The sequence below is a fragment of the Rhinolophus sinicus genome, linkage group LG09, assembly GCF_036562045.2.
Source record: "Rhinolophus sinicus isolate RSC01 linkage group LG09, ASM3656204v1, whole genome shotgun sequence".
In the NCBI taxonomy this organism is placed as follows: domain Eukaryota; kingdom Metazoa; phylum Chordata; class Mammalia; order Chiroptera; family Rhinolophidae; genus Rhinolophus; species Rhinolophus sinicus.
In genome coordinates, this window is record NC_133758.1 from 56,999,434 (window position 1) to 57,026,209 (window position 26,776).

General features: G+C 46.6%; 1 protein-coding gene and 1 long non-coding RNA gene across 5 annotated transcripts in view; one reads left to right on the forward strand and one right to left on the reverse strand.

Annotated features, from left to right (window-relative positions):
* The window catches only part of PLXNA1 (plexin A1), a 433,317-nt gene that overhangs the window by 319,138 nt on the left and 87,403 nt on the right, over positions 1–26,776 (forward strand). The gene's annotated exons all lie outside the window — the stretch shown is intronic.
* LOC109435280 (uncharacterized) overlaps positions 9,039–26,776 on the reverse strand; it is a 43,678-nt gene continuing 25,940 nt past the window's right edge. Inside the window, exon 4 of the long non-coding RNA XR_012498835.1 lies at positions 9,039–12,623. This is a non-coding gene — a long non-coding RNA (uncharacterized LOC109435280). The remainder of the gene's footprint in view (positions 12,624–26,776) is intronic.

The window sequence follows — 26,776 nt, forward strand, 5'->3', positions numbered from 1 at the left end:
TATAGAAGTGAAAAATCTAGATGTACCTTTCATTTTCATTCTGGACTCAGCTAATGGACCCTCAGGACCTGCTTATTGAGTTGGCCTGGTGTTTCCGAGCTGTCCCCCAGCCTTGTCTGCCTCCCTCTGGTCTTGGTTAGGTTGGTAGGTGGAGGCCTGCTAGAAGGACTGGTCCCAGGAACACGTGTGCCTCCCTGTGTGGCCCTTATGGCCGACTCAGGGTGTACTGTCCCTGGAGGGGCAGGTGAACTTTGACTTCAAGCTCTGTCAGCCTAGGGACCCTTTCCTCTGGCCGGACCCCCTCAGCGTTTACGAGGTCGGACACAAGTTCGTGACCTTGTTGCAGCAATGTTGCTAAACTTTTTTGATGTCAGAGAGATTGCTCATTATGAATTTGTACCAACTGGACAAACAGTTAACCAAGTTTACTATTTGCAAGTGCTGAAAAGGCTGCGTGAAACAGTTAGACGACCTGAACTTTTCACCAACAATTCATGGCTCTTGCATCACGACAATGCACCAGCTCACATGGCACTGTCTGTGAGGGAGTTTTTAGCCAGTAAACAAATAACTGTATTGGAACACCCTCCCTACTTACCTGATCTGGCCCCCAATGACTTCTTCTTTACCCGAAGATAAAGGAAATATTGAAAGAAAGACATTTGGATGACATTTAGCACATCAAGGGTAATACAATGACAACTCTGATGGCCATTCAGAAATCGTTCCAAAATTGCTTTGAAGGGTGGACTACGCACTGGCGTTGGTGCATAGCTTCCCAAGGGGAGTACTTCGAAGGTGACCATAGTAATATTGAGCAGTGAGGTGTGTAGCACTTTTTCTGGAATGAGTTCGCACACTTAATTGTCTGACCTTATATCTTTTCTTAATGGCCCCAACCCCATGCCCTCTCCCCTCCCCCCCGCAGATATTCCCCTTCAGAACTCTCAGAACTCTGCTTCTCAGTAGTCTGCTCCAAGTAGAAAGGGATTGAAGTCCATACCAACTTACAGTCCCCTGGTGTTGCTCATGGTGCACTGACACCTACCTGGGACAGGGGGACACTCTTACCCCATATTTATAGTGAGGGATCTGAGACCCAGACTGCTAACCTGCCTGAGTACACATGACTGAGGTTGTTGGTTCAGGAAATGGCAGGGCCAGAATTCAGGGCCTGGCCTTTCGTATTCACAGCCCTGGTGTGTTAGTGTCATCCTGCAGCCACCAGGAACTCAGGATCGCTAAAGTGCATGTTTATCGGATGTCAGAGGCTCTGGAGAGATGTTCTGTGTTGTTGTTCAGAGGAGAGAGTTGCTTCAGGGCCTTCGCTATACCCTGTCCAGAGGGCCCTCAAAAGTCTTGATGACATAGTGTTGTGCAGATGTGCCAGTGCCCATACGCTGTAATCTGGAGGTACATCAGAAGCCTATGGAATGTGGAGTACAGGGCTCTACCCCAAATAGGGACCATGGAATCTGCATTATTTTAAACAAGCTCCCAAGTGTTTGTTATGAGCCCTGCAGTTCATATCAGCTGCCAGAGTGCATATATTCCAGCCAACAAATTAATCACTTTCCCAGAAAAGCCCCCAGGGAACGCCAGTAAATCCATCCCAGCTTCTTAATAGCTCCAGTGGCCCTAGAGGCTGGAGGGGGCTGCTTCCTTCTCTTCAATTGCAGAGTCCTCTCCTGGCCTTGACCCCTCCCCAGATCAGGCCTGAGAGAAGGTCCTTCTCGGGCTTGAGTCAAGAGAGCCTACAGTGACTGGAGGCCCTGTGGGAGGGACACTGTCCCCGTGCACCATGAGGCCTCTGGGCCTGGCACAGGCTCTTCAGGTGGGTGCAGATCTTCCTGTGCACCCCATGGCTGGGTGACGCCAGGCTGCCACAAGTGTGCATGCACGGGAACCTGGTGTGGAAAGGTGCACAGAGCCACTTTGGTCATGATGAGCCACCCATCTGGGAATTGATTAGCAGTCACCTTGTGCAGCCACCATCACTAGACTCTGTCCTCTGGGGTCGGGGGGACCATGTCCCCCTGTTTGAGGAGTCACCTTTCACCACCTCTGAAAGGAGTGCCAACCTAGTGGGATGGGGTCAGCATCTGGGTGACTGCTGAGGGAGTGGGGTCTCAGGCCTGGGGAATGTCGGGAGAGCAGGATGACACCTGCGGTGCAGCCTCCTTCTGTACTTCTGCTATGGTAGCCCTTAGTTTCCTTGGGCCTCTCCAGTGGCTTTTGTTCGGGGTATACCCTGTGCTCAGCAGGACCAAGGTGGAAGGGATCAGGAAACTTTGGGTGGCAAATTAAATTTTATTCTGGTGGTGACAACAATTAAGAAGAGTTAGTTCTGGGCTTCTAGTAAAAATGACGGAGTAGGTAAATGCTGTGCTTGCCTCCTCCCATGACCACATCAAAATTACAACTAAACTACAGAAAAACCATCAATGAGAATTGCCTGAAGTCTAGCTGAACAGACGTCCTACAACTAAGAACATACAGAATAAGGCACCTTGAGACTGGTAGGAGGGGCAGAGATACAGAACAGGCTGCATCCACATGTGGCGGTAAAAAATCGGGAGGGTACCTCAGCTACAGAAGTCTCCCGGAGGAGCAAGGGATCCCAGCCCCATACCAGGCTCTCCAGCCGATGATTCCAGTGCCAGGGAGACAAGTCTCCATAACTTCTGGCTGTGAAAATCACCAGAGATTGTGGCTGAGTGAGATGAGGGTGGCTGGAGTCCCAGACATTCCTCTTAAAGGTCCCATGCACGGACTTAATCACTGATGGACTCACATGCTCTGAGTTCCAGTGCTAGGGCAGCTGCTCAAAAGGCACCAGGGACATACTGGGAGGAATGATAGTGTCTGGTTTCAGGGCGAGAACTACAGGGGCAGCTGTTTCCCAGACAGAAGTGCTGGCCGAAGCTGCTATTCCTTTGTTGAGCCCACCTGCAACCCAGCGTGCACACGCAGGCATGCACCATATCTGAGTCTCCATCAAACTGGCTAACACTGTTCACCCCACCCTGATTATTCCCTGAGACCCTGCACCACCCACTTAGGGGGCTGCCCAAGCCACTTCCAGTGGCTTCTCCATACAAATGGCCCATTTTGGCTCGTGCTGCAGACTTTCCTAAAATCTCTCAAAGGTTCACAAACCCTAAACAAGCAGCATCTGGCTTCAACATGCTCCGTACCTCTTGCTAAGCGCCCCAAGCCCAGCACTAGCAGCAGCCAGCCTAAGTTTGCATCTTAGCCTCTCCCAGGCACCCCCAAGCCCAGAGTAGGTGGTGGCTGTCTGTGGATTGCTTTGTGGCTCATGCCAGGTGGCCCCAGGCAGGGCACAAGCTTGAGGCTAAACTTGGCCTGTGGCGGGGCTGCTCACAAGATGGCCCGAGGCTGGCATGCCCTGTGACTGGCTTCTGACCCAACTGGAGCACCACCTGACTGCCTCCACAGATGACACACCAAAAGGGTAGACTGAGCAAGCACCAGAGACCTGCTATAGGAAATCTTGCTCTGTAGAGTCAGCTCCTGCACAACAGCTCCTGCACTGTAGTCACAGCCAGTCCTCACAACCAATTAGCCCGAGAGTCAATCCCTCCTATTGATGTGCAAACAGCAGCTAAGGCTCAATTACACAGGAGGGCACACACAACCTGCACAAGGGACACACCTGGACACCCAGCTCAGGTGACCAGGAAGATGGTGTCACTGGGCTCCACAGGAAACCTAACTATGTGAGGTCACTCTACCAAGACTGGGAGATGTAGCAACTCTACCTAATACATAGAAGCAAATACAGGGAGGCAGCCAAAATGAGGAGACAAAGAAACATGTCCCAAATGAAAGAACAGGACAAAACTGCAGAAAAAGTCCTAAACAAACTGGAGACAAACAAGGTACCAGATGCAGAGTTCAAAACGCTGGTTAAAGGATGCTCAATGAACTTAGGGTAAGAGTAGATGATCCCAGTGAGAACTTCAACAAAGATATAGGAAACATAAAAATTGAGATAGAAAATATAAAAATGAACCAGTCAGAAATGAAGAATACAATAACGGAAATGAAGAATACATTAGAAGGAATCATGAGTAGACTAGATGAAGCAGAGGATCAAATCAGCTATTTAGAAGATAAGGTATCAGAATATACCCAATCAGAACAGCAAAAGGAAAAATAAATCCAAAAAATTAGGATAGTTTAAGGGGCCTCTGGGACAACAGTATGAGTACCAATATTCATATCATTGGGGTACCAAAAATAGAAGAGACGGAGCAAGGAATTGAAAACCTATTTGAAAAAATAATGACAGAAAACTTCCCTAATCTGGTGAAGGAAATAGGCATACAAGCCCAGGAAGCACAGAAGAGTCCCAAACAAGGTGAACCCAAAGAGTCCCACACCAAGACACATCATAATTAAAATGCCAAAGGTTAAAGACAGATAATCTTTTTTTAATTAATTTTATTGGGGAATATTGGGGAACAGTGTGTTTCTCTAGGGTGCATCAGCTCCAATCATTGTCCTTCAATCTAGTTGTGGAGGGCGCAGCTCAGCTGCAAGTTAAGTCGCCGTTTTCCTTCTTACCGTGTTTCCCCGAAAATAAGACATAGCCAGATCATCAGCTCTAATGCGTCTTTTGGAGCAAAAATTAATGTAAAACCCAGTCTTATTTTACTATAATATAAGACAGGGTCTTTATAACATATAATTATAAGACAGGGTCTTTATAATATACAATACAATTACAATACAATTACAATACAATTACAATACAATTACAATACAATTACAATACAATATAATACAATACAATACAATACAACACAACAATACAACACAATACAATACAACACAACACAACACAACAATACAACACAATACAACACAATACAACACAACACAACACAACACAACACAACACAATACAATACAAATGTAATACTGGGTCTTATGTGAATTTTTGCTCCAAAAGACACATTAGAGCTGATGGTCCGGCTAGGTCTTATTTTCAGGGAAACACGGTAGTTACAGGGGCCATAGCCCACCATCCCATGCAGGAATTGAACCGGCAACTTTGTTGTTGAGAGCTTGTGCTCTAACCAACAGAGCCATCTGGCTGCCCCTCTGACAGCTCAGCGGCAGCTCATTGTCTTCAATGTAGTTGTGGAGGGCACAGCTCACTGGTCCATGTGGGAATTGAACCGGGAACCCTGTTATTCAGAGCTCGTGTTCTAATCAACTGAGCCATTGGCCACCCCTAGAGAGAGAATCTTAAAAGCAGCAAGAGAAAAGTAGTTAGTTACCTACAAGGGAGCTCCCATAAGACTGTCAGTTGATTTCTAAACAGAAACTTTCAGGCAGAAATGATTGGCACAAAATATTCAGTGATGAAAAGCAAGGACCTACAACCAAGATTACTCCACCCAGCAAAGCTATCATTTAGAATTGAAGGAGAGATAAAGAGCTTCCCAGACAAGAAAAAGCTGAAGGAGTTTATCGCCACCAATCCAGTATTATAAGAAATGTTAAAGAAAATTCTTTAGGAAGAAAAAGAAAAAAAAAATCAAAAGTATGAATAATAAAATTGCAATAACTACATATCTATCAACAATTACTTTAAAAGTAAATGCATTAAGTACTTTAGTCAAAACACATAGGGTGGCTGAATGGATGAAAAAACAATACCCTTACATATGCTGCCTACAAGAGTCTCACTTCAAATTGAAAGACACACAGACTGAAAGTAAAGGAATGGAAAGATATTTCATGAAAACGAAAAAAAAAAAAAACCGAAAAACTGGATCACAGTGCTACTGCCAGACAAAATAGAATTTAAAACAAAGGCTATAACAAGAGACAAAGAAGGGCCCAGTAATCCCACTTCTGGGTATTTATCCAACGAAATTCAAAACACTAATTAAAAAAGACACGTGCATCCATATGTTCATTGCAGCATTATTTACCATAGCCAAGATATGGAAGCAACCTAAATATCTATCAGTAAATGAATGGATACAGAAGAAGTGGTACATATATACAATGGAATATTACTCTGCCATAAAAAAAGAATGAAATCTTGCCATATAAACAACACGGATGGACCTAGAGGGTATTATGCTAAGTGAAATAAGTGAGACTGACAAAGACAAATACCATATGATTTCACTTGTATGTGGAATCTAAAAAATAAAATAAATGAACAAACAAAACTCATAGATACAGAGAACATTTTGATGATTGTCAGATGCGTGGGGATTTGGGGGAATGGGTAAAAAAGGAAAAGGATTAAGTACAGATTGGTAGTTAAAAAAATATTCATGGGTATATAAAGTATAGCATAGGGTATAGTCAATGATAGTGTAATAATTATGTATGGTGTCAGATGGGTATTAGACTTAATTGGGTGATTGAAAGTCACATAAACATCTAATCACTATGTTGTACACCTTAAACTAATATAATGTTGTATGTGAACTGTAATTGAAAAATTAAAAAAATTATTAAAAATCAGAATAAACCAAAAATGTTAGGAATTATTGTAATAAGGAATTTTTGTAACTGATCAAAAGTGAAATTGCTACTATTGTATGTTTTCTATATACCCTTGCCCAGACAAAACAAATAAACAGAACAAGAAATCTCACTGGCTGCCATGAAGGCCCAGATGCTCACATGTAGAACTTCTGTGCTCAACGAATTAAGGCAGTGAAATAGAATGTGGGCTATGGTGTGACTAGCCCATAGCAATGCCACTCATCCTGTTGCCAGGGACAATTTGTGTTTTTCCAAAGCTGCAGGACTATATATATCTGACTAGAGACATTTAAATGAAGTGATTGCTTGGCTGAGGTGTCCCTAAGTCCGTCTGTCACACAAAATCCCCAACTCACAACTTTTGCCAAAATTTGATGAGGATAAAGCATAAATATGGCACAAATAATGCTTAAGTCATCTGATCTATCATAGGATTTTATATGTGGAATTTTTTAAATATTAAGTAGTTGGAAAGAGTTAGTAAAAAAAACAAGAAGAAGAATTAATTCTTCCAGGTCCCACATTTGTCAGTTTTAAAAATTCACTAAATCCTAGACACTGGTTTAGCCCATCCATAAAATAAACCCTAAGAATAATACTGTTTATTCACAATTCATGCTTTTTAAAACTTATGTAAGGAGCAAATAAAATTACCTTTAAAAAACTTTGGTGTTTTAATTGCTCTTTAACACACAAGTCATGTAAATTGCAGCATCAAAATACCCCCTCTTTTTACACACACACATTCACACACCCTATCGCACACCCTCACATGAACTCACTCACATAAATGCTAACATACTCACACACTTATTCATGCACTCACACCCACTTACCTAGCCCCTAACCAGATCGCTACATTGCATGTTGGGATTCCGAAGCTATTCCCTTGTCAGTGACATCAGCTGTGACTGTTTCCCTAGGCTCAAAGTCTGAGAGAAATTGGGTTGAACCCACAGAAATCAGACCAGTGGGCTACAAACATGGAAATATGCCTGCATCTGTATGTATACATATTTGTTCGCTGCTAAAGGGATTTGTTAGTAGCCAAAGATGGGGTTCCTACCAGAAAATTCCTTAAGGTGCTTATGTTTGCTTTCATGTTGTCAAAGATGACTCTGGCTTTCTAGGTTCTTTCTTTGAATTTCACAGGGACAGATGAATTAATTGCCTTCCAGAATTTTCTATGATGACAATTATCAGTACTGCCTGGGAGTTTTACTTAAGCTAACAAATGATTACCCTTTCCATTAGTTCTACAAACAGCGCCTTAATTAGTGAATTGGCTAATAGCAGTCACCCCTGGGGTCATTAGCCCTGACAGTGCTGGCACGGCTCTGAGCACAGTGTCACTGTCGTGAAGCATGCTGTCAAGCTCTGTTGGGAGCCTTTGTAGTATTGCTCCCCGCTTTTTATCTTTTACATTATCTCCTTGGGTCAGGTAAACTAATGCCTACCTCAAATGGGTATGAGTTTCTAAATGTAGATTAGAAACATGGGTTTTGTTGTTGTTTTTTAATAAAAGGGGACTAAAGAAGTGGTCACATCGATCCTACATGAGAAATTATTTGTTATGACACGTGGTTCCATGTTTTAAAGACACATCTAATCAGATTTAGGGATCATTTTGGAAAGAGTGTGTATCTTGCCTTGTGCTCTGGGATTCACATATGACTATAAATGACCTCTGTGTCTAGGGCTATGCAGAACACTCTGCCAGTGCCATTGGCTGGATCTTAGTTTCCTGTAAGCAAAATGACAGTGGTAGCATGAAGCAGAGGGGGTCAGTGTGTCTGAGGTGTGGCATCCCTCCCTCTGTGCCTCTTCCCACTTTTGAGAGCCTCCATCCCTCCAGAGAGTGGGCATCAAGGCCCAGCAGTCTATGTCCATCCTGACTGCTAGGGTGATCTTGAACTCGGAATACTCCCAGGGCATGCAGCCTCACCTGACCTACCCGCCTTGCAATGACTAGTCCTTGAGTCCCAGACCTACACAATGACTAGTTTTCGAGTGTCAGGGTCACACAATGACTAGTCCTCGAATTCCAGGCTTACATGACAACTAATCCTCAAGTGCCAGCCTCACTCAATGACTAGTCCATGAGTCCCAGGCTCACACCATCGGGTCCTCTCATCCCAATCTCCCACAATGACTAATCCTTGAATCCCAGGCTCACTCAATGACTGGTCTGTGACCCGTCTCACAGAATGACTAGTCTATAAGACCCAGGCTGAAGTTCCAGAGACAAGGACAACACTGCATGGGTGAAGCACAAAATAATGAGCCTAGTCTAGGTGCTGTGGAGAGTGTAGGGTGGTAACAATTGTGACAAAAGGCTCTTTGCATTCAGGTTTTATTACTGTACAGATTCTTGCTACATCAGCTCAAAACCATGTGCAGCTTAGTCTAAAATGCCTATATAAACAAAGGCCAAAAGTCTGGTGAAGATATAAAGGGCCAGAGGGTAAGGGGGGTGGGGGGTGGGGGGTGGGAGATGAGGGTAAGGGGGATCGAATATATGGTGATGAAAGGAGAACTGACTCTGGGTGATGAACACACAATGGGATTTATAGATGATGTAATACAGAATTGTGCACCTGAAATCTATGTAACTACTAACAATTGTCGCCCCAATAAATTAAAAAAAAAAAAAAAGATATAAAGGGACAAATAGGATGTTCATAATACAAAGCCTGCAGCTAGTCATGAATTTAAAAATTTATGACACTTTCCATAGGGTAAAAATGAGTAATGAAGCTGCATTTATTAATATTTGTTCAAAAGTATCAGAAATGCATCTTGAGAAATTAAAAATTATGAAAAGGTGATTATGCAGCAAAGCAAATCTCTAACATGGATTAATTGAATTGTTTAGGAGGTAAAATGCTTGTGTCAACATGTATTTCAAAAGAGGGAAGAACAGTGCTGGGTTGGGTGGGAGAGCTGCATTTCTGCTTTTGCTTGGGGCTGATGTGGCAGAAAGTTGCTGGATCATGGCCCCAAAATCCACATAGATGGAAGGCCGTGGCCCCTCCTATACAGTGTATGTATGCACTTGACCTATGTAAAATGGATTATACAAGGCATTCCCAGACCAAACAGTTACCTGCATCTGGGAATCCAGCTAGTGTCCTGTGGCTCCCACAACGCTGGATCATCCTTTCCTTTCCCCTCTGGTTGCAGAACCCCGAGAGAATTCCCAGCGGCCCCACAGCCAGGCAAACCTGGGTTCAGATCCTCCTCCTATGACTGCCTAGTTCTGAGTCCCTTGACAAATGGTTCATCTGCTCTAAATCTATTTCTTCATCTGTGTAGAGGGGTGATGATACTGTCCTTGCAGGCTGTAGGGGGCAATAATATGAGATGATGTTTATAGAACACCTAGTATAGAGCTTAGCACAAAACAAGGCCCCCAAAATTGTTAGTCCTAGACTGTCTAGATATTGTCATCGCTTGCCACGTGGAGCTATTACATTGGATTTCAAAGACCTAGCACAAAAAACGTAAAATTTTTCACCGTGTTGCTTACATGTTGAAATGATAATATTTAGTTAAATAAAATACATTATAAAAATTAATTTCACCCATTTCTTTTTACTTTTTTAACATGGATACTAGAAAATTTTAAATTACATATATGGCCCACATTCTATCACTGTCGGACGTCACTGTTGGTCCCTGTCTTCCCTTATCCCTTGCCTGCCTCCCTCCCTTATTAGTGTCCGCACCACCTTCTAGGTGTCCAGCTTGTTAGATGCCATCCTTGTGCCTTTTGCCTCCCCAAGCAGCCTCTTCTTCATCTGCAAGGCAGCTTTGCATGGACAGGTATTACCCCACTGGGCAGTTACATAAACTGAGGAATTTGAGCCAGGTCATGTAGGTAGAGAACTGTGGAACCAATGATCTTGCAGAACACCCTTTCCTTTCCCCATTTTAAACATGAGGAAACCAGGGACGGCCCAATGGCTCAGTTGGTTAGAGCACAAGTTCTGAACAACAGGGTTGCTGGTTTGATTCCCACATGGGCCAGTGAGCTGTGCCCTCCACAACTAGATGGAAGACAATGAGCTGCCGGAGGGACGGCCGGATGGCTCAGGTGGTTAGAGCGCAAGCTCTCAACAACAGGGTTGCTGGTTCGATTCCCGCATGGGATGGTGGACTGTTCCCCCTGCAACTGAAGATTAAAAATAGTGACTGGACTTGGAGCTAAGTTGTGCCCTCCACAACTAGATTGAAAGACAACGACTTGGAGCTGATGGGCGCTGGAGAAACACACTGTTCCCCAATATTCCCAATTAAAACAACAACAATAACACCAAAAACACATGAGGAAGCCATAAGTGAAATGGAGTGCTTTTGCCAAGGTCAGAAGCCAGCTAGTAGTTGAGTAGGGACCAACCTAAGTCTTCCAGCTCCTGTCCACTGGGATTTCCCCTACACCATATGGCCTCGGTTTTATTGGCTGAAGTATAGTAGGGTATAAGGTGGCACTGAGCACAGTGTCCATGTGGATTTGGAGAGACTGAGCTTCTAAGCAGCACAGAGGAACAGCCCGAACAATGCAACGGGTAGCAGGTTTGAATGAGAGATGGAACTACACGTGGCGTGACCCTCAGGACCAATCTGCAGCTTGTCGAGGAGAAGTGGGGAAAGATGGTGCGTTCTAGTCCTGGTTCTGGGACTGCATGGGCTTTGAAGTCTGATCTGGACGCCCTCAGGCAAACATTACCTGCTATATAGTTCAGGGTCTTCATTTGTGTGAAGATTGAATTTCACTCTGCAGGCTCAGTATGTGGTAGCGGTCCTACCCTGCCACGTCCCTTTAAAGGTTCTGAATCTACATGGATTTTGCTGTGAATCACTTTTCTCTCCTCACAGCGCTGAGGCTCCGTATGCTTTGCATCCTCAGGTATCACCAACGGGCATATTGGTAAGAATGTGAGCAGAATATGGGCAGAAAGGCTTGAAAGGGAGTGGAGGTCATGGGTAGGGAGGTAGTTCTGCAGGGTTCTTTCAGTCTCTTGCTGAGGGAGCTGGAATTGCCATAAGCTCTGGGACCCAGACCCAGATGAGCATCCCAAAGTCTAGAAGCCTAAGTGTTTTCTTTCTGAGCCACAGGACTGAGAAAATGAGGGATTCCAAGCTGTACATAGAGTCCAGGCTGCAAATTATCTTGCTATGCAGACCAGCAGCAAGTCATGACCCCGAGAACCCAGAGAAGCAGCTCTTCTTATCCGGGTCACTGTATCCTCACTCTCCTGGTTTGTAAAAGTGCAGGCTGAGACAGAATCCATTTCCATCAGGGGAAATTGGCAAGGGTCCATTAGCTTGTGACTGTTGGCCTGGGAGCGAGAGAGATGATGACCCTCTTCATGTCCAGCATTGCAGGGAAGGGACTACAGTCACCAGCCTGAGAGCAAAGCCACCTGAGTTTCAGAACCAGACCCACTGCATGCCAGCATTTTGACACTGGGCAAGTTCGACCATGTCCCTGCATCTGTTTCCTCAGCTGTGAAGTGGGGATAAGAGAATGAGCCAGTGAGCTGGCATTTAGGTCACACGAGAGTGTAGATATAAAGGAGGAGTCAGAGGGCCTGGTGCATAGTGAGAACTCGATCAACACAGTTCGTCTTGTTTATCACTGCTGTCAGCTCTGCTAGAATCCAACAGCCAGTTCAGACTTACAAGTTGCAATTTTTTGTGCCGTGAGCCATATTAAAAGACCCATGCCAATAAGGTTTTAAATGAAATGCCTCTCGTAATAAGAGAAAATCCCAGTACCCAGGATGCCCCAGTGCTTAGGCAGGAGAGCTCATCTTCCTCCGAGACCATCAGTTGGTAACCACAACCAGGTACAGAAGTGAAGGTCAGCCCTGCTGGCTGGTCTGCAGCTCCTCAGGGACCCCTTCCCTTGGCATGCCTGCATGTTAGACCCTGCTGGTGTCTCTCCCAAAGCTCCGTTTGTATGCCCCCAGGGACAAGGCCCTCACTGCCTCCCAGCTCAAGGTATCAAGAAGCTGTCTGGTTGCCCTGGTTCTTCCTGCAGAGCCTCTTGTTCTTCCTTGGTGCTCCTGCAGATATTCCTATGGACAGAAGAGGAAGACAGGTGGTAGGGCACTTGTGTTTATCAGACCTTTGCTATGGTCCGGCACCATAGGCGTTCTGAATATATCATCTCGTTTGTTATCCCTATTCTGTAGGCAATTACCCAAGGTGATGGAACTAATGAGCAGGAGAGTCAGACTGCAACCCATGCCAGCTGCTTCCAGAATCTGCCCCTCAGAGGGAGGCGTGGCTAGGGAACACAGCTGGAACTAGATGGTGGAATTTTGAGTGCCAGGGGTTTAGTCTTTATTTTGATGCCTTGGGAAGCTATCAGAAGTGCCTGAGCTTTGAAATGACATGATCAGATGTATGTTCAGGAAGATGACTCTAGAAGTAGTGTATTAAGTCTGTTAAGTCAAACTCTCGCATCCTATCCTTGTGCAGTTGATTATTAAACCTGTGAGCAGGAAATTAAGCTTGTCTCTACCCGATTTCATGTTGATTTCAGCCTGTTGTTCCAGCCTTTCTCTCAGTCAATCTGTGTTTCTGCGTGTGCACATGATGTGCTGGGGAAGGGAGTATACACGCCAGGAGAAAGGAAGGAGAATGCCTTGAAATGGCTTCCTGCCATTCGGCCACTGGCTTGTGACAACTGTGACTTGTGACAATGTAGAAAGCATGAATTTTATCTTTCACATACCTGGGCAGTGATGGAACAAGATGGATGCCAAAATAACATGACTGATCTTTTAACAAATATGCCAGAATTTACACTTATTCCATTGACACTATCTATAAGGAAATTGATTTGGAATTTCTTTTTAGAATTTCAGAGATAAGGACACCATTTATTTGTTCCTTTTGATTCAACAAATATTTGTCTCCTACAATGTGCAAATACACCTTTACTCTGCATCTCATGCCCATCTGTCTCCATCCTCTATAATTATTATCTACCAGTGTGTGTACATAATATATAATAACACTGTTAGAAATTAACGTTTAAAGTACTGTGCTTAGTACTTTAGATCTACAATGTATAGATTTGGTGTTTGATTTACTGTAGCATCTTCAAATAACCACTAATAAAAAATTCATATGAGTATAATCTTTACAGTTTTTCAAAATGAAAAATAGTTTTGTATTCTGATTTGAAAAATGATACATATGTAAATATTATTTAAAAATGAAATGATTCAGAAAAATATAAAGTTAAAAGAATCCAGAATCTCTTTATGCTAATTAATGTTTTGGTGACATCACTCTGCTCACAAAAGTACAGATTCACAATTGCACACAAGTGGGATCATGAGTTCATGGGAAACACATTTCAGTATCTTCTATTTCCCCTCATTCACATGCCATGAAGAACCTCTTTCCGTATCAGTAAATGTAGATTTACATATTTATTTTTAATTAGCATATTATTCTTCTGTATGGTTATAGCAGAATTTATGAAACCAATCCCTTATTGATGGATCCTTGGTGTTTTTCCATTTTCTTACCAATATCATGAACTCTGCAACAAACAGCCTTATCTGTCTTTGTGCACTTATGTGTTTAAATCCTTCTAGAGGGTATTATTGTGTCAAAGGATACACATACACACACACACACACACACACACAATGTATATTATATAATCTATATTACATAATCTATATTATTGATGTATATTATATATAATATGTATAATATATATACATACATATGTATTTATATACTTAACATTTTACCAACTGACCCTCCAGAACAATAGAGGTTCAGTACCAATTTTCACTCCAAAAAATAATGCTAGAGGGTATCCGTTTCCCCCAGTTCCCCAAGCACAGGGTTATAACAACATTTCTAAAAAATATCTTTGCCAATCTCAAAAACAAAAACAAATAAAACCTCTCACTTTTAAAACTCCTTACTTCCTCAGTCAGGTATTAGTGAGCTTAAGCCCTTTCATATGTTATTGGCCATTTGTATTCTTTTGTGAATTCCTTACTTGTGGCCTTTGCCCTTACTATTATTCCCTTTTAAAAGGTCTTTGTATAATGATATTATTAATCTTGTGTCATTTTTTGTTGTGACTTTTTCTAGTTAATTTTTTGTTTAATTGTTGCCCTTTGGAAGTTGATTTGGGGATAGTATCAGAAATTATTTTTGGGGCCGGCCTGGTGGTTCAGGCGGTTGGAGCGCTATGCACCTAAAACCGAAGCCTGCCAGTTCGATTCCCACATAGGCCAGTGAGCTGCGCCTTGTACAGCTATGATTGTGAACAATAGCTCTCCCTGGAGCTGGGCTGCCGTGAGCAGCCGGAGGTTGGTGTAGGCTGCCACGGGCTGCTGTGTGCTACCGTGGGTGGCCAGTGGCCAGTGTGAGTAGCCGGCAGCCATCGTGAGTGGCTGGCAGCCGGCGAGAGCTGCGGTGAGCTGCTGTGATTGGCCAACTGACGACTGGCGACCGACTGCCTCAGCATGGGGAGCGCAAGGCTCATAATACCAGCATGGGCCAGGGAGCTGTGTCCTACACAACTAGACTGAGAAACAATGGCTTGAACTGGAGTGGGCAGGGGAAGCGGAAGAAAGGTGGGGGGATGTATTTTTGTTGTTCACTGTCTTGTTTGTGGCTTATATTACAAGGGCCTTCCCTCCCCGAGTACTCATATTTTTAGGACTAGTACCTCTATGGTTTTATTCGCTGCCATTAAATCGTTGCTCGAAAGGACCTTGCTGTGATTTATTTAGGTATAAAATGTGAAGTACAGATTCACCTTTCTTTTTTTTTTTTTTCCAAACGAAGAGTCTTTGTTGCATTAGTAATGACATAAAATTCCACCCAATCATGTGTTAAATTCCTCAGGTCTATTTCTAGACTTTTTTCAGGGCCAATCCTTCATGTTTTAAATATGTTTAAAACATGCAGCTGTGGTGAGCTCTTTTTTGGGATAAGTGCCTCCTTTAGAATACATTCAGTTCTCTCAAATCACCATCCTTACTATGTTTGTTTTATTTTGAAATATTAACGAACCCATAGAAAGGTTACAAGAATAATACACTGAATTCCTGCTTCTCCTTAATTCAGACTCCCTAATTGTTTACAGAGTTTTTGCATTATCACCATTTCTTTCTACATAAAAATACTTTCTTTTTCTGACATGGTGATCTGTCACCCCTAAGAATTCTAGTCCATCTCATACCTCCCAAGGACATGTCCTCCATATCACACACATCCCCTCCAATCAGGAAACCCACATTCACTCAGCCACAGACCACAAGCACATTTCACCTGCTCTCCAGCATCGTCTCTTTCCTTTCTTGTCCAGGATCCTGCCCAGGAGTTTGTGCTACACTTACTTGTCATGCGTCATCATTCTCATTCAATATGGAACACTTTCTTAGTCTTTCCCTGTCTCTCGTGATCTGTACAGTCTTAAAGAGTGCAGACCTTTTTTTCGTAGGGTGACCCCATCCTGGGTCTTCCCATTGTTTCCTCATGACCAGACTCAAGCTGAGCGTTGTTGGCAGGAAGACCCCAAACTGATACTATGCCCTTCATCGTGCATCGCATCCTACCACTAGTGATGCTAACCTTGACCTGGTCACGTTGGCATCTGCCTGGTGTCTCTACTACAAAGTCTGCATTTTCCTTCTGTATCTGATTAGTGTTTTGTGCGGGGATACAGGATGCCAACATCCTGTTCCTCATCAACCTCCACCTGTCAACTTTCGCTTCCAGGGATGACTCTCACCTGAATCAGCCACCATAATAATAGTTTCAAATGTTGATTATTTATTTCCATTGTTTCTTCTATATTTATGAATTGACATTCTACTAAAGGAGTTTTCCCTTCTCCTCCATTTAGTTAGGTATTTGTTTATGTTAGTAAAGAGTCAAGGATTCACAATTATTTATTGGGTTGTAATTACACTCATTTATTTTGATGTTTAAAATGTCCTCATTCCATGTTGTCTGTGTATATAAAGCTCACACTGATACCTCCAATGCTAATACCTTGGGTTCTTTATAGCCTTCTCCCTGTTTAGGGATCCCTTCTCAGAGAGCAAGAGGCCTCACTTCTAGTATACTCAAAATATGCCTATTTGCTCAACCTCTGTACCTTTGTGTTCAGTATAACCAACCGCTCCATGTTCTGGCTGCCTTTCTACCCACCACTTTTTTTTTTTTTTTTTAAATTGGGGAATATTAGGGAACAGGGTGTTTTTCCAGGGCCCGTCAGCTCCAAGTCATTGTCATTCAGTCTAGTTGTGGAGGGCGCAGCTCAACTCCAAGTCCAGTCACCATTTTCTTCTTTTTTTTTTTTTTTTAATTAAATTTATTGGGGTGACAATTGTTAGTAAAATTACATAGATTTCAGGTGTCACCATTTTCAATCTTAGTTGCAGGGGGCGCAGCATCCCATGCGGGATTTAACCGGCAACCTTGTTGTTGAGAGCTCTCACTCTAACCAACTGAGCCATCCGGCCGCCCGTCTGCCCGCCACTTTTGCATCCCCACCTACTGCCCTAGCTGCAGGCACACCACTGCCGCTGCCCCTCACCACTCACTTCTTCGAGCTTCTCGTCCTTGGAGGGAAAGCAAAGTGGAAGGAAAGGCATCCAACCTTTGTGTTTTGAAAACAGCTCTAGTCCTTTAGTGAATTCAGGTTGACAGGCATTAGGAAATGAAGGCATAGCTTCCTTCCTTCACTGCATAGCTGCAGAGTGTAACCACGTCTCCCCACCTTGCTGGTTTGTACTTCCTTGCCTTGGATTGATTAGGTTGTTAGGGGTTTTGCTGGACTCCAGTGACCCATAGCTGACTCTGTGATCATGCTGTGGGAAACCAATTCTGGTTCAAAGCCAAGATGTGACATTAGAGGATGAGACCAATTTTTCTGGGTGCTTTCTACACAGAGGACACTGCTACCCTTCTTGCCCTTGGTAACATTTGAGGTACAGGGAAATGCGACACCCTTGAGGATCCCCTTTGCCTCCTCGGGTGTCATTGCCAGTGGACAGGGAGTTGGGGCCATCCTCCTTCCCCTCTCCCACATAATCAATCAGGCCCAATGTCTAGGAGCTCCCACTCAAAATGCCAGGGTTGGCCAAAGAAAGCTTCCCCCTCCCACCCAACATGATTTTCTGTGCTGTCTGGTTTCTGAATGTACTGGGGGAGACCATAGTGTGAGGTGAAGAACTCATGCGGAGCCACCCCCCATATTAATCTGTTTATTCATTGTGACTCTGTGTAAGATTTCGGCTGATAAAACATTTTTACAACTTAAAAGGCAGTGAGGAAAAGCTCTATGTGAGGATGGCTGAAGGAGGAGATAAAGTTCAGAATTACCATTTCTCTTGGGTTCCAATGGGGCCCTTCTGGTGGGGTTGTGGTTGTGGGCAGAGCTTCCAGAAGAGCCTGAGTTTGCCTTCAGCTAGGGACAGATGGGAGGAGTTCCCCAGGTGAGGCTGCTCCGGTGGTGGCAGGAGAGAGGCTGTAGCCTGTACAGGGTGGACACGAGGGCGAGCAGGAAGAGGAGTGGAAGGCTCCGGCCAGGTGTTTGGGGTGGAGGGGTTGGTGACAGTATGGAGCCCAGCAGCATGTTGAAGGTAGCTCACCAAGCATGAAGGACTCAGGGCTTTAGTTTGGGTTTCACTAGGCGGAGGGAATACAGGAAGCCAGAGGTGGGAAAGAGTTGGCCCGACTTGAGGGGCACTTGCAGGGAAGTCTTCCAAAGAGGAGCAGGTGTGGCTTTGACCCAGGCCTACTTATATAACCAATAAGGTGCTTCTGTCTGAGGCTCACCTGACTGATCTGGGTTCATTTCTGGTCTCCCGGTCCCTGTGTCACATGTAGGAGACAGCGGTATCACCAGAGCACACACCACTGCAGACTCTTTTTTGCACTTGACTGACAGGCTGGAGGGGCAATGTCAGCATTCCTATTCCTAGGCTTAGGGTCTTAGCACATCACCTGCAGCCACTTCATTCTACTGGTGGCTGTGGACCGGTGGGGGTCCATGTGTGGCCCAGCCTGGTCCTGATGGCAACTCCTTGGTTTGTTCATTCGCAATCAGTGTTGAGTACTTAGCTGCTATGAAGGTGTCTTGGGCCGTGTGGGTCCCACCCATGGGGCTGAGTGCATGTCGCAGAAGCAGCAAGTGCCTCCCTTAAGGGCCTTCCCCCAGGGTTGGGGGATGGAAGGCTGTAAAGGGAATTACAAAGCACAGCTGGGTGGGGTGCTGTGGCCAGGCTGAACGTGAGGAAGGCTGGCAACAAGAAAGTGAACTCTGACTGGCAGCAGGCAAGATGAGGAGGAAGCTGAAAAGCAGAGCACAGCATGGCCCAAGACAGACACACTCTTCCAAGGGGTTTGAGGTGGATGGCCCAGGCCAGCCTGCCAGGTTACAAAGGCACCGAGCCAGATGTATAGCAGGTCAGGAGGATATGGACTCTGCTTTGAGAAGCTATGAGTGAGACCCAAAAACTCTTCATTAGTGATGCCCTGATTACCTCAACTGATTTGTAGAATATCTGCTTCATCTTCAATGTTAGGTGAGGACCCGTGGAAACGGAATAAACTGTGATCTTGCCTTCAAGGCACTCCTGGGCTAACGGGAGATGGCTCTGCACAGGTCTGGCCATAGGTTCTCGGTGCCATCCTGGGTGGTGGTCAGTGCCAGCATCCTTGCAGGTCAGCAGGGCTGCAGAGCAGAGGCCACATTGGATTAGAAGGATGCTGACGGCATGCTCACATAGGGCCACAGTTTACATGGGCGCCCGTGAGACAGCAGAAAATGTATTGTGGTCTGCTGGGGGAGGAGCGCCTTGACCAGCATCCCTGCAGAAGTGGCACTAGTGGAGAGCCTTGAGGGGGTGGGAAGGAAGGAAAGAAGGGTGGGAGCCAAGGTGTAGACTGGGAAAACTTGAGGCATGTCTAGAGGATAGCCCACAGCGCATCCTCTCGCCACCTATTTATTTAGCACCTTCTGTGTGCAACACTGGCCAAAGCTGGGAATAAATGAGCAATGAGTTTACAGGCCAGAGAACTAACACAAGTGTGGGCCATGACAGCTTTGCATACTGTAGATCACATGAGCAAGCTCTTGGCAGGCATAGCTGCAGGCATGGATGAATACACAGTAGGCCTTCAGCTAGGGTTTCTGTATACTGCCATTTCCAGCACAAGAACACCTTGGTCTTCCTTAGGGTCTGGGGAGCTTTGCAGCAGAGGGGATGGAGCTGTGCCATGAAGGCAGGTCCATCTGCTAGGCATCCTGACAGCCAGGGGCTTGCTGACCAGGGGCATGGGAGCAGAAGGAGTCATGTGAGTTGGGACCCTGAGGACCAAAAGAGCCAGTGTGTTCAGGAGGCAACAGCAGTTCCCATGTTAGAGCAGAGACAATGGCTAGAGGGCAGCAAGAACCCATGCAGGGCAGTAGGGCAAATTGTGAAGGGCTTTGAGCACCAGATAAAGGGCACTGGATTGTTAGTCACATTGAGGGCAGAGTGGCCGTTTGGCCAGAGGGAATGGGGAGACTCTAGGGAACCAGTGTGGAGTCCAGGACAAGTAGTGGGGAGTCTGAATTAGAACAGAAGACATAGGAAAGTGAGAACAGGTACCTAAGAGATGTGGGAGCCAGAGTAAGTGGGCTCTAGTTTATAGCTCCACATTTATTTGTGTGATGTTTCAGCTTCGCTGTATCAGAGGCTGCATGAGGGTGGGGATGGGACCTGGCTTTGTTCCCTGTGTTCCCCACAGTGTCCCTCATGGTGCTTGGCTCATAGAAACCATTCACATGTTGGCATGTGCATAGATGGACAGGTGAACAGTGGGAACAACAAACTCATATGATGGCAAAAACTGTAACAAAGAGTCGGGGGACTGGAGTGAAGCCAGATGGGCACCTGAGAGGGGCCAGCAGCTGATGGATAACAGGATGTAGTGGAAAAGGGTTATACCTCTTAGGCCCAGAGAAGAAGAGGTTTGCCTCATTCATCGTGGAGTCGGAAAAATAGCAGGCACTTGGTATATTCTGGGCAGAAAGGGTTTAATACAGGATCCAGGCCTTCCCCAGCACTGGGAGAGACCCAAAGGTCAGGTAGCTGCTGCGAAAGGTCAGGGGGCATACATGGAAGATCTCAGTATGGGGGTTCTCAAGAGCTCCTGGAAAACCTGTTAGAATTTTCCAGAAGCTCTGAGAAGTTCAACTCAGGTGTCTCCACCTCCATGGGTGAAGTGGGTGGTTTCAAGACTGACTAGGAACTGCTGCAGGTCCCCTGCCCGGCTGCATCCACAATTGCAGACAAATGGCTTCTCCTTCTCCCCTCTCTTCCAAATCGGTGTGTTTTCTCTCATTGGCAGACTCTAACTCAGAGCTGTCCTGAAAGGGGCTCAGGTCTCGGGACTAGGACAAGGCTGCAACTTGTCTGAGGTCTGCGGTGGGGACTCCAGTCAAATCTCTCTTCATTAGACTGACGGTCTTTTTACTTATATGCATCCATTGACTTGAGCAAATTGCCCTGTGGCTCAGTCCCAGGGACACCTTGGCAAGGCGGCTACCACCAGAGATTTCTACTTCCTCTTTCAGTGGCTGACTCCATTGGGCTCTGTGGTCAGCGGCACTGCCTGATGCCTCCTGTGAGCTCAGGAGCCCATCTCCATAGCAGCATCCCCGACCTCAGTCTTGGTCAGTGAAGAAAATCCACCACAGACCTTCCGAGGACACTGGCTGCCCCTCAGCACTGTGGCCCTCGATGCCTTGGGGACAGATTCCCAGGGGTGAGTGAGCAGACCACCCATCGTAAGTCCTAGGCCCTGGATTCCTTCCTCTGCACACACCTGTGAGGGTGCAGCATTACAGCCTCTGCCAGCTGCCCCAGCTGACCAACATATGAATCCAGAGCCGCTGCTCAGTATGTCACATAAGCAAACAACCTGCCTCCAGTCGCATTCTTCCCTCCCAGACTCCACCTCACATAACCCCCTGCAGTTCTCTTGTGTGCATGTATTTTCTCCTGTGTCAGACGGTGTTATCTCTCTGGGGAGAGGGCAGTTGTGGGTCTGGAAGCAAGGAGGCGGGGGGTGTCTTGTTGTGACTCAGTGCTCCCTGGAAGGTGACTTTCCCAGGCTCTCGAGGCAGGAGGAGGCTGATTTCCGCTTCAGTCTGTGGCATTAAGAGGGCCCTGGTTGCTTGGTTGCCACAGTGAGGAGCTAGCCCTGCTGCCTCTGTGCATTATGGACATGGGCAAGTCCCTGAGGGCAGGGCTGAGGCTTTGTCTCTTGAGGGTCTGGCACACTCTAGGCCAACTCAGTAAATACTTGTCACTTGCATGAGGGAGTGCTCTTTCGTTACCTGAGGCAGCACAATGGAGTTGCTAGGCCTGCACCGTGGTGTTCCCCATGGAAAGGCTTTGTGGGAAGATGGAGGTACAAAGCTGGTCAGGCCTTGGTTCTAAGAGCCTTGCCTGTGGGGCTGCAGCACGGAGCTGGAAAGGCAGGCCCAGCCCTTTGGCCATCCTTCCACAGGAAGCCCTGGGCCAGGGCACCCGCATCATCCTGCTTAGAGAAGGCCCTCCACCTGGTGTTGGCCAAGACGTGGGCTGGAGGGCAGACTAGAGGGAGGGCAGTAAAGCAGTTAGGAACGGCCTGAAGTTGACGTGGGGAGAGATGGTGAGGACTCAGAGAGAAGGGGTAGGGAAAGAAGTGTCTTCCCCCAGACTGGCGTCCTGGAGGCCCTCCATGCAGCCACTGATGCTGGCTCCCTCCTCTGCTGAGGGCAATTGCTAGGGGAAGCGGTGTCCTGGAAGCCTACAGCAACCCCAAAGAGAACATGGCTGGGATCCCCCATTCCAGGGCTCTGGCCACTGAGGGACGGCAATGTGGGCCTCTCGGCAGAAACTGCCAGAAAGCTCTTCCAGCCCAGGTGGTCTCAGTGTGGTGCCCTTCAGACAACAGACAACACTGTGTGTGACCCTGCTGTTTCCTTCCTCATCACAGAAGCCCAGAAGGTGCCTACCCATGTCCATCCTACACATCTAGTGAATTGGGAGGGGTTCTTAAGGGAAAATGGGCATCTTCTGTTGTTTTTTCTACAAAAGAACAAAGCCAGGAATGGCCCTTCCCCATTCTGTGTGCATGCATGAAAGAGAGAGAGGGAGGGAGGGAGGGAGGGAGGGAGGGAGGGAGGGAGGGAGGGAGAGAGAGAGAGAGAGAGAGAGAGGGAGGAAGTGATACAGGGCAGAATGCTGTCACAGACAGCCTCTCCTTCACTGACTAAGGGGCAGCCAGTGACCAATTTGTGTTTTGTATCCTCTTGGGAGTAGAGCTGTCTCTCAGCTCTCAGCTTCTCAGCAGAAAGGTCCTCTTGCCAGATCTAGGCTCTGAGAATAGCTGCCTCCCGCCTGAGGGATGGGGGCAGCTGGAGACCGGCATCAAGCAACCCACAGTGATCCCCACGTGGCATGTGATTGATGGCGGGATCTTTGGGTTTCAGTTACCCAGGCTGGATGGCACATCATCAATAGCAGCCAGTTAACCAAGTCCTTAGTAACCAGCTGGTCTCATCAGCACCTCAGCCTTTGCCATGGGTTAAAGCAGAAACCTCTTGTGAATAGCTAGATTGGAGCTGACGAAGATGAATGTCTAATTCACTTGGAATCTCCTTAGTGTTGCCTGTAATGAAAAGCCTGCTCCATATACTCACCTCCTGCCAATGTTTCTCTGAAATTAAATATCAGGAGGACATATAATAGCCCAATTCCATACCAGACCAATGTTATCAGATTGTTGTCAACAGTGATAATACAAGAAGGAGAAGTGGATGTGATTTCATTTATTAAATAAGAGAGCACACTGAGGATTTGGGGCTGCACATGTGAGGACACTGCATGCACTCAGGCAGAAGACCCTTTCCCAGCGAGCTGAGGCCTGAGATGCTGTCCCCACCCTGCCCAGTCTGGCTGCACTGGTGGGACACTTCGCTCCCTTTCCTTTTCTTTCCCACCTTTCCAGTTGACACTGCTGTTTGTTCTCAGCCTCACATGGCTGCTTGTTCATCATGTCCTTTCCTTAGTCTTCATCCTGTAGACCCCAGCCTGCCAAACCTCTCTTACTATCCTCCCCCACTCCTCACTTTGAGTCGGCAAACTTCTGGCTCCATACGGGAGCCCTGCCTACCATGTGATTTGGGGCAAATGTCGTTTTTGTTTTGTTTCTTTCTTGGTTGTTTCTTTTTTGGAATATTTTGGAATTTTCCAAAGGTAGATTGGAGCTGAAATGGACCATGTGGAGAACAAGGGCCGTGGACCCAAACACCTGGCTTTTATCCTGGCTCCATCTTACTTCTGTGTGGCCTTGGGCAAGTCATTCTCTCTGAGAATAGTCTCCCTATGTACAGAAAGGGACAGAAAGGCCCCACTTACAGGGTTGTTGTGGATATGCTTAGGACCTAGCACACAGTAGACTCTGACAGGTATTGATTCTCAGAATGATCAGGACCACAGGCCTGCCCAGATGTAATCTCAGACAAGACTGGGTTTTCGATCTATACGCTTTACTGAGACATAAGCATGCCCCATGTCATCTCCCCTCCCATAGCCTGCTCCTCACTCAGATCTCTCTCTCCAGGGAAAGTTTCCCAGGAACACAGGGAACAGTTCTACAAAGCTGGTTTTGAATTATAGCTCCCCCGCTTGCCAGTTAGGTGAAGAACGGCAAGTCAGAGGAACCCAATTTTTCTCTAGAGCAATTCAAGGAACCCAATTCTTCTCCCACAGGAACGGAAGAAATCAGACACTGCAGACCACAGAGCCTGGCACTTGTTGGATACTCGTTAAAGAGTAGCTGCTGTGGCCAACGAGCCCTATGTCATAGAAGTGAACATGTTACTACCTGTTAGAAGGTGACTAGTGATTCGTCTGCCTCCCACCAAATCCCACCCATCTGGAACTCCCAACTCAGCCTCTGGAGACCAGGTCAGATCCCTTTCCTGTGTGGCTGACTGCATACTTTTCCTAGGGCTGCTGTGACAAAGAACCCAAATTGGGCACCTTTGCACAACCGGAGCAGCTTTCTCTGAAGGCTGGAGGGAGATTCTGTTCTGTGTCTTTCTCCAGGTTTCTGGTATTGCTGGCAGGCCTTAGCATTCCTTGGCTTGTAGGCGCATCACTCCTGTCTCTGCCTCAGATATCACTTGGCCTTCTTCCTGTGTCTGTGTCTCTATGTCTCTCCTCTTCTTATAAGGACTAAATCGTATTGGATTAGGAGCCCTCCCTACCCCAAATGACCTCATTCTAATTAATTATGCCTGCAATGACCCTGTTTCCAATTAAGGTCACATCCTGAGATTCCCAGAAGGACATGATTTTGGAGGGAGACTCTCCAACCCACTGACCTTTGTATGTGCAAATAATTCTCAGGAGCCCTTGCCCCCACAACCTCACCATGTTGTCTTCTCTAGACAACCTTTTTTGACGGCAAGTGATAGACACCCAGTCCCAGCCAACATAAGCCAAAGACTGAGTGTATTTAGCTTGCACTACAGGAAAGCAAAATACAGTTCCTAGCTGCAAATTGAGAAGTTCAGATGGCCTAGGAGGTGTTTTCCTCTTGGCCATGTCCGTGGCTTTTGGAAGCCCAGTTTTAGGCGTGGTTTTAGCCCTATACCTTTCATTGGGCCGGTGAGGCTGTGGAACTGGACTGTGCTCGATCATGTGGATCAGGGCAGAACCCTGTGGAAGCGACAAAGGGCACATCCGCTTCATCGGGTGGTCGTGCCCTAGTGCATAATGCTTCCTAAAGTTGAGTTCCTTCCTCCTGACACCCCTGCATGGCAGGGTCTGAGGAATGGTCACGGGGGCACTCCCTTCAGGGCACACCCAGTCACATGCTTTCTCCACGCAGCTCCAAGCCCTGTGTGGAGACAGACACACGTGTGTCAGAATCCAGTGGTGTGCATGCCAGTGAGGGCACACTGAGGAGGGTCCTGCAGTCAGGGAAGACGACTCAAAGCTTTGCCCTGTGAGTGGCAGAGTGAGACCAGAGAGGAGGAACTGATGCAGACAGGAGGAGCCCCTTGGTCCCCCGGCCATGTTCTGGGTGCTTCGGCATGGTGTAGCTGTACCTGGGGAGAAGTGGGAGTGAGGTCAAGAGGCCAGGGGGCCACCAAAGGCCTGACACAACACCCTCACCCAGCTTCTGAGGTGCTGGGGACACAACCTGTCCTCTTAGGGCATTCGGGCTAGTGGCACAGTGACTTCAACCACACAGCTAAACGGATGACAAATGGCAGTCACAGGATGTGTGGGGGCCACTCAAGGGCCATGGAACTATAGTGGGGCAGCGAGTCTGAAGTAAGGCTTAGACCTGATTGCTGGCTTTGTTTGTTGGATGGTGAGCATGAGCAAGCTGTTGGCTCTCTCTAAGCCACTGTTGCTTCATTTAAGATAAACTAAAGAAGAGTGTAGTTCCCACCTTATAGGCTAATGCTTAGCACAGGGTCCAGTGAGCTGTAATCGCCCAAGAAATGGGTTTTTAAACTGACTTGGTATTTTAGAAACCTGTAGCCTGCTTTATGTTCTAGAAAAACCACTGATTGCAGTGGAGAGGATGAGCTGGAGGTAAGGAAGAATTTAAGTGGCTGTTGTAATAACAATAGGGACAAGGGGATGGACTGGGCACTTCTGGGAGATAAAACCTGGGACAGCTTTGTTATGGCATGCAGGTAGAAGTGGGCCATGGGGGAAGTGGGCTAAGAGGGGGCAAGAAGCAGAAGTTGTTTGGGTTTGAAACAGTTTTAGACTTTTTGGAAAGGTGAGTGTGTTTTCAGTGGAAAAAGTAGAATGGAGAAGGTCTAAGTGAGAAAGGCCAGTAGAAGAGACCATCAGGTGCAGGGGTGAGAAGGAATCATTGACTGGCCCTGCAGAAGGACCCCTTCTCTAGGCAGAGGCAGGGATATGTGAAGCTAGGGATACCAAGGGTCTTCTGTACCCTCAGGGCACTGATGGCTCAAGAGGGGCACAAGGAGATAGACCCTGACACTGCAGGGAGTGACCTGGGGGAAGGAAGTTGGGAGGGCAAGGGAAAGGCCATGGTGGGGGCTCCAGGAGAGCTGGGCCTCAGAAGGTCTGAGCACTAGAGGCGAGAGGAGGACTTCCTAGAAGGATCATCTTGGCCAGTTGGAAAGCCTATAGGAGTCTGCTCT